The sequence below is a fragment of the Elephantulus edwardii genome, unplaced genomic scaffold, assembly GCF_000299155.1.
Source record: "Elephantulus edwardii isolate Elephantulus edwardi_28Jun2011 unplaced genomic scaffold, EleEdw1.0 scaffold00115, whole genome shotgun sequence".
In the NCBI taxonomy this organism is placed as follows: domain Eukaryota; kingdom Metazoa; phylum Chordata; class Mammalia; order Macroscelidea; family Macroscelididae; genus Elephantulus; species Elephantulus edwardii.
This window is the reverse complement of record NW_006399865.1, coordinates 8,134,941-8,142,225: the sequence shown is the minus strand read 5'-3', so window position 1 is coordinate 8,142,225 and position 7,285 is coordinate 8,134,941. Positions and strand designations below refer to the sequence as shown.

At 43.8% G+C, this 7,285-nt stretch overlaps 2 pseudogenes; both read right to left on the bottom strand.

Annotated features, from left to right (window-relative positions):
- Positions 1-1,107, bottom strand: part of LOC102854714 — an 11,773-nt pseudogene extending 10,666 nt beyond the window's left edge.
- A 124-nt stretch (positions 1,108-1,231) lies between these two features.
- Positions 1,232-1,897, bottom strand: LOC102854307 (annotated as a pseudogene).
- Positions 1,898-7,285: the final 5,388 nt, after the last annotated feature.

The window sequence follows — 7,285 nt, the reverse complement described above, 5'->3', positions numbered from 1 at the left end:
GCAGCTAAATAAGCTGAAGAAGCCTGGGAATAAAATTTGAAACCAAGTTTAATAAAGTTCTTTGCATGGTATTTGCTTCTGATTTTTTTATTTCAGTAATGGTGGTTTGTACACAGAAAGCTGATTTATAGAAAGCTAATTTTCTCGTGTAATAATGGCCAATGATGGAACTTGAGTAAAGATTTAGAATAATGTAAAAAAAAAAAGTTAATGTAAACATGAACTAAGTTGATGTTAAAAAAACCCTCTTAAAACTGAGGAAAAAACTTGATAAATACTGCTTTGAAACAAATGAGGTAGAGAATAACATAAAAGCTATATATAATGGGGTATTATAGTTCTCACAAGAGTCCAGAATTAAGGATGCATAGTGGAGTGTACCTGGGGCGGTGGGACGGGTGCGGGGTGGGTGTATACCAAAGAACGAATTTTTCTTTTTCAAAGAGAGAATGAAACTGGGAGGGGGTGGTGGGGAAGGGCTGGGCAGGTGAAAAGTGCAACAGTGAATGAATGGAAATCCAAAATATCTCTAAATGTTCATTAAAATTATTAAAATAAAATTTTAAAAAAGAACACTCCTCAAACTCATTGCCATTGAGTAAGAATAGTTTCTTACTCAATATAGCAACATAGTGGACCCTCCAGCAGGTTTTCTAAGGCTATAAACCACATGAGAGAAGAGTGCCCATCTTTCTCCTGCAGAGTAGCTGTTGGATTTGAATAACTTGCCATGCTGTTGGCAGTGGAACTCCTCAGCCTAGACTAGGCCCTCAGAGCTCCCTATTTTACCATATTAAAGACCTAGATTTAGAACGTGTACCTGATATAGTTCGCTGTACTGTGGAGGCTTCAGTGTTGTTAACCATACTGGAAGCTTAACTCAATAGTATTTCAAAAACCAGCAGAGTCAGGACAGGTGAGGCCAGAAGATGGACAGGTGAGAACAGAGGCCAGAATAGGTGAGGCCAGAGACGGGACAGGTGAGGCCAGAAGATGGACAAGGTGAGACCAGAGGCCAGGACAGGTGAGGCCAGAGCCCTGGTAGTTGTACAGGCTTTCTCCTGCCTGCAGCTCCCTCTGTGCACCCAGCAAGTCCTGGAGGTTCATATCTGTGCCTCTGGAGGAATGGGGGCAGAGGCTGGCCAGGGTGGTGGCAGGATAAGTGAGAGACGATTCCAGGGGAGGAGGGAGTGGACGTGAGAAGGTCCATGCCTCCTGGGGCAGGCAGCGGTCACCACGGTCTCCAGACGCTGTGGACAAGGCTGGCCGCAGTCATGCTGCCCAGGGTTGGCGGGGCACCAAGTCTGGTCCCTCTGTTGGCGGCCGACGGCTCAGTTCAGCATCGGGAGCCTCCTCCGGCTTGGAGCACAGGTCATCCCTGGGTCCAGAGGGACTGGGCAGCTCGGAAACTCGAGGTTCCTCCCACTGATCCGCGGCTCCAACCAGGGCCTCTGGGCCCCAACAGGGCGCCCCCTAGCAGGTCCGAGAAGCTGCCACCCTCGCGCAACGGCATGGATTCCAGCAGGTGGCTGATGAGCTCGGCGGCCACAGTGGCATTGATGGCCTGGCACGTGGACACGAAGGTGTGCACCTCATGCATGCACTGGATGTAGCCCGCGGAGAAGCGCTTGCTGGCCTCTGCCTGCAGCTGCTCACGCCCGCGCGCTCGGTGGTGCTGCACAGTCAGCTCCAGCACCTCGGCATTCTCCACCTTGGCCTGCACTTTGGCGCTGGCCAGGCAGCACGCGCAGCTCCCGCAGGCTCTCGTTCATGCGCCTGGGCCACTTCTTCTCCACCAGGGCTTGTGGCCCTTGCGGCTCCCCCGCGCCTCCCCGCCGGCCTCGGTCTCACAGCCCGCGGGGTCCCGGCAGGGCCGCGGGCACGGAGCTATGGCCATGGCCTTCGAAGTGCCCGACAGCCCGCGGCCCCGGGGTCCCTGCCCGCTGCCCACCGCCCAAGGTTATAATTTTTTAGGGAGAAAGATTACAACTTCTGCAGTTTGAAACTGATCAAATATGAAATAAAAATGCATTTATAATGACTGGTAATGTGAATATGAAAGTTGGAAACAAACAAAGATATTTACCTGGGAAACGTGACTGGTGATAGAAATTACATCAGAGGGGAGCTAGTGGCAAGAAGCTGCACTGAACCCATGTTTATCACTGCTTTGTTCACAATAGCAAAGAGTTGGAAACAACCCAAATGCCCATCAATAAACAAATTGATAAAGAAGCTGTGGTATATTCACACTATGGAATACTACGCTGCATTGAAAAACAAGGAACTTACAAAATATTATAGAAAATGGGAGACCCTGGAGGACATTATGCTGAGTGAAACAACTCAGTCATAAAAGATGCATAGTGCCACTGTTGTCAAACGGGACTGACATCAGGGTTGGGGGCGGAGACTGAGAAAGATGGGATAAATTATGCATACGGTAATGAAACAGATGAGAGAGGAACTGTTTAAAAGGTATATATGATTAGGTATTGTTGTCATGACATGAATCTAGAACGAAGGCTGCATAATGGAGTGGACTTGGGGGGAGGGACTGTATAACAATGAGAGAATTTTTCTTTTACTTTTCAAAGAGAAGAGCGAACTGGAGGGGAGGGGTTGATAGGGAGAAAAGTGCAACAAAGAATGAATGGTAATCCAAAATCTCTAAATTTTCATTAAAATTAATAATAATAAAAAAGAAAAAAATCCCATCAATTTCCTATTTATATAGGGACCCCCCCCCTACTATTTAGTTTCTTATTTTTACCTCTTTACATGCTTAGGTTGTTGCTATGCACCACTGAGTAAGGACTGACTTTTTGACTCTCTAACAGGTTTTCTAGAGGCTATAAATCACACAGAAGGAGACCGCCCATCTTCTTCCTGAGAAGCAGTGGGTGGATTCACCCTACCTGCCTTTAGGTTGGTAGCACAATTCTTCTCTTACTAGACTACCAGAGTTCATATTTAAGGTAGTTATTTACTAAAGAATAACTTTTAGGAATTGACGAGCTAAAGATAAAATAGAAATGATGATAGAATAAAAATAATTTAGAAGAAGAGATAAGCAAAGAGAAATAATCTCCAAATACTATTATTAATTAAATGGAAAAGGTCATAAAACACAAATGTAAATATTATATCTCAATATTACATTAAAGAATAAAAAAGGAACAAAGAACTAAAAGGATCTATACTAATGGGCTAAGAGTGGTTACTTCCAGAAACCATGAGTCCAGCAGAAGAAAAGCGGTTAAATAAATGATGAAAAATTCCCTAAAAGCTTTGAAAGAGGAATTAAAGGGATTGATATGAATTAGAACTAACTCAATGGCTACCACCTCCAACACCAAATGCATTTTAATTCCTTGGGTGGTTAATACAATAGAGTTGCTATGAAAAGATTGGAGGTTCGAGTCCACAAACAGTTGACTGATAAAAATGGCCTGGGGATGTAACAACAACAAAAAAATTAGTTGGTTTGTTAGTTAGGGGTCATGACATCAACCATGACTTGACTCCATAAGCAACAGATCGAAACCTTACCCTATGTTGTGCAGTCCTCATGATCTCTGCCTTGCTCAAGCTCGTTGTTGCAGCCACTGTGTCAATCAATTTCCTTAAAAGTCTTCCCCTCTTTCACTGAATTTTACCAACATGATGTGTTTTTCCAAGGACTGGTTCCTCTTGAAAATATGCTTAAAATATGTGAGATGAAGTTCTACTATCCTTGCCTCCAGAGAGCACCCCGGTTGCACTTCCTCCGAGGCAGCTCTGTTTGGGTCTTTTTTTGGCAGTCCATGGGATGGATTTTCAATATCCTTCGCCAACAGTGAAATTTCAAAAGCATCAATTCTTCAGTCTTAACTTATTCATTGTCCAGTTTTCACATGCTCAGGAAACAACTGAAAATACGTGGACTCTTTAACACTTTAAAGAGGTTCATTTCTTGGAGCACAAGTCTACTCTAACATACATGGCATTGCTATGAGTCAGAACTAACTCAACCAAAACTTCTTATTTTTACCATCACAGACTGTTCTGTAGGATATTTTGTTAGTAGAAAAAAAAAGACAAGTCACCAATCAATTGTTGTTATGTGCCATCGAGTTGGAGACAGCTCCTAACTGACCCTACAGCAGATTTTCAGAGGTTTTAAATTGCATAGAGGAGACAGCCCATATTTCTTCTTCAGAGCAGTTGGTGGATTCAAAATAAGTGTCTTTGGGTTGGCAGCACAACTCCTTACCACCAGAGCGCCTCCACTAAGCAATATATACAGTGAAATCTCCAGGAGACTACTTTGTTTTTCTGGCCTCTCTATTTTCCCATCTAAATACAACAGGGTGCAGGTTTAGTAATTTTTCTAGCTCTTGTTTTTTTGTTGTTTTGTACCATTGAGTCAAAACTGATCCATAGCTGACTCTCCCGTGGGATTTTAGAGGCAGTAAACTGTACAGGAGAAGACTGTCTGTCTTTTTCCGGTGGATCTGCTTGTGGGTTCAAACTATATTACTTTGGGTTGGCAGCACAACCCCTTACCATTTTAAGCCACTAGAACTCTTTTCTCTTGTTTTAGTGGAAGATTGTGGTTCCCCCAGCAGAGTGACAGCAGGGCCAAACCTGAGGTCAGGGTCCGGACAAGGACTGAGCACCGTCTGCAAACACAGAATTCTGCCCATGCCCCCGGAAGAGATACTGGATGCCCTCTGCAAACAGAGATTTCTACCCAGCCTCCTACCCGAGGGGACGCCGTGTCTGAGCTTTAGTCTTAGTTTAAAGATTAAGCTTACCCATTGTTAGGTTGGCAGCACTTAAGTTTAAGGAAAAATATAGTCTCCGGAGATTGAACTATTTTAGGATGATTGGCTGAAACTAAATAAAAAACATAAGGAAACTAAGAAAGGGGCCTTTCACAGTGCCATGCTATGAGAGGACCTCTGCCTTAGCCTTCCCTTTTTTTTATAACTCATTTCCCCATGTCCCTGCTTTCTTTCTGCATTTGGTTTGCAACAGAAGATCTTTGCTCTTCCCCTTTCTGACAGATTTCCACCTTTTGCAAGTTTTACTGTGTAGATATATTCCTGTTTATGATATAAAAGTAGTGAGATCAAGGCAAAGAACTAGAGTGATGCACAACAATTTGAAAGGACTGCTAACCTTCAGGGAGGGGTTGGTGGCTGGTTTTGAGCAGTGACACTAGTAGCTCTAAAGTACTAGCAATGTCGATGGAACCACCTTCCCTCTGTAACTTGATTTGTGCCACTATTAGAGCCTCTACTTGGAATATTATTACTTTTTAATTTTTGACTCATGTACTTTTAACTTGTTAGTTAAATTTGTATCGTCTAGGCTGCAACACTTCCATGATACATCTTCAAGGATATGAACATGTACGGCTAAGCACAATTGATAACAGTGCATCTAAATTCCAAAATCAATCTCCAATAGTCTATGTGTTTCCTACTGCCAGGGGGGCCCTTTAGAGTAGTGAGAGAAGATCTTCACCCTGAAACCCACAGCGTCCCTTTTCAGCAGGAAGTAACTAAGAGAATACGCCATCCCCTTTTCCTTATGAATCAGGGTGAAGTCTCTCTCAGGGAGGAGTGATAGGGAATGGCAAGGGACACACTGACAAAGGAGATTAATCAGAACTGGCTTTGACAAGCACTGTGGCAATTGGACAATTAAAATAGACATGGGGGGAAAGAAGAACGAACTGGGGAGGAGGGTGGAGAAAACAGTGCAACAATGAATGAATGAAAACCCAAAATCTCTGTAAATGTTCATTAACACTAATAAAATTTAATAATAAAAAAATAAAGTACTAGCAATGTGGCTCATGTGACTGAGGCTCTGGTCTTTATTTTTACTTTATTTTCAATGTAAACAGGTATGAAAAGCTAGTGGCTACTGCTGGGCTCTGCTGCACTTCACATTTTCCTACTGTTTGAAAAAGGTTTTTACACAATAAAAATGCTTATTTTTGTTATGGTGGTTGCACAAAACAATGAGCATAATTCCACTGAATTTGTACCTGTTTAAAAAATAATGTTGAAATGGTAAATGCTTAGTTCTATTTTTACTACGTGCACACATTTGTTATGGGATAGGTTATATGTAGGTAATGTTATACACCAGAAAAGGGGGGGGGCAGAACGAAAGAAACACCAAAAACCAAACTCACTGCTATTGATTCCATTCTGTCTTGCGGAGACCCTCTGTCAGTTTCCAAGGAGTTTCCATCTTTACAGGAGAAGGCTGCCCATCTTTTCCCCACAGAGCTGCTGGAAGACGTGAACTGCCAACTTTGTGGATAGCAACCCAATAGGCAACTTGCTGTCCTGCTGAGACTCCTTGTGATCACAAACAGCCCTTAAAAATCCTGATGGCCTGCACAGCAGTGCTTATTCCTTTTTCACACTGTATTACAGTCGTTAGGAGTTGGCTGGTAGTACACTGCTCCGCATCTCCTTACCTTAGAACCCAGGCTGACAGCCTTCACCATCCAGCCTGACTGGCTGCCATGGTGGCAATGAAATATCTCTCAGGGTCTCACAGGGGCATTTTGAATGCTTCCTCCTGGAAGCAAGAGTAAAGCATGATCCTTTTCATATTTCATTGGTCAAAGTGAGTCTCACAGCCACCTTGAAGAGCATGGGGGAAAACAGGCCATGTGGTGGACGGAACGGCTGCCTGGACGGAACGGCTCCCTGGACGGAACGGCTCCCTGGACGGAACGGCTCCCTGGACGGAACGGCTCCCTGGACGGAACGGCTCCCTGGACGGAACGGCACGGGCCTGCCCTGCCGGACGCCAGTCTTGACGGGCCGGGCCCTGCCTGCCCTGCCGGACGGCAGCGCTGACGAAAATAGGCCATGTCGTCAGAGAGAGAAGAGTTTGCAAGCTACCATGATGGAGATTACACTAGAGACTTGACTTCTTAATTAAGAAAGGAAGAAAGAAAAGTCCAGTGAGAAAACCAGAGCTCAGACTGCTAAGGTAACACTCATAAAATTTAATCAACAGTCGTAGATTATTCACTGCTCCCCTTTCTCAATTGAGAAAAAAGCCGAAGTCTTAATTTCTAGAATTGCAGTATTTGGAATATGCTGAAAACGCTGGTTGTTAAGAGCAAATATTGGTTTTGACCTGGGGAAATATTTCAGTAGAATTTAACACTTCTTATCTGATAAAGTATTAAGGCTGATACTGAATACATATCGATTTCCCCTCCCCAAATAAGCTATTTCCGGAAAATATGCCAATTACTGGTTAC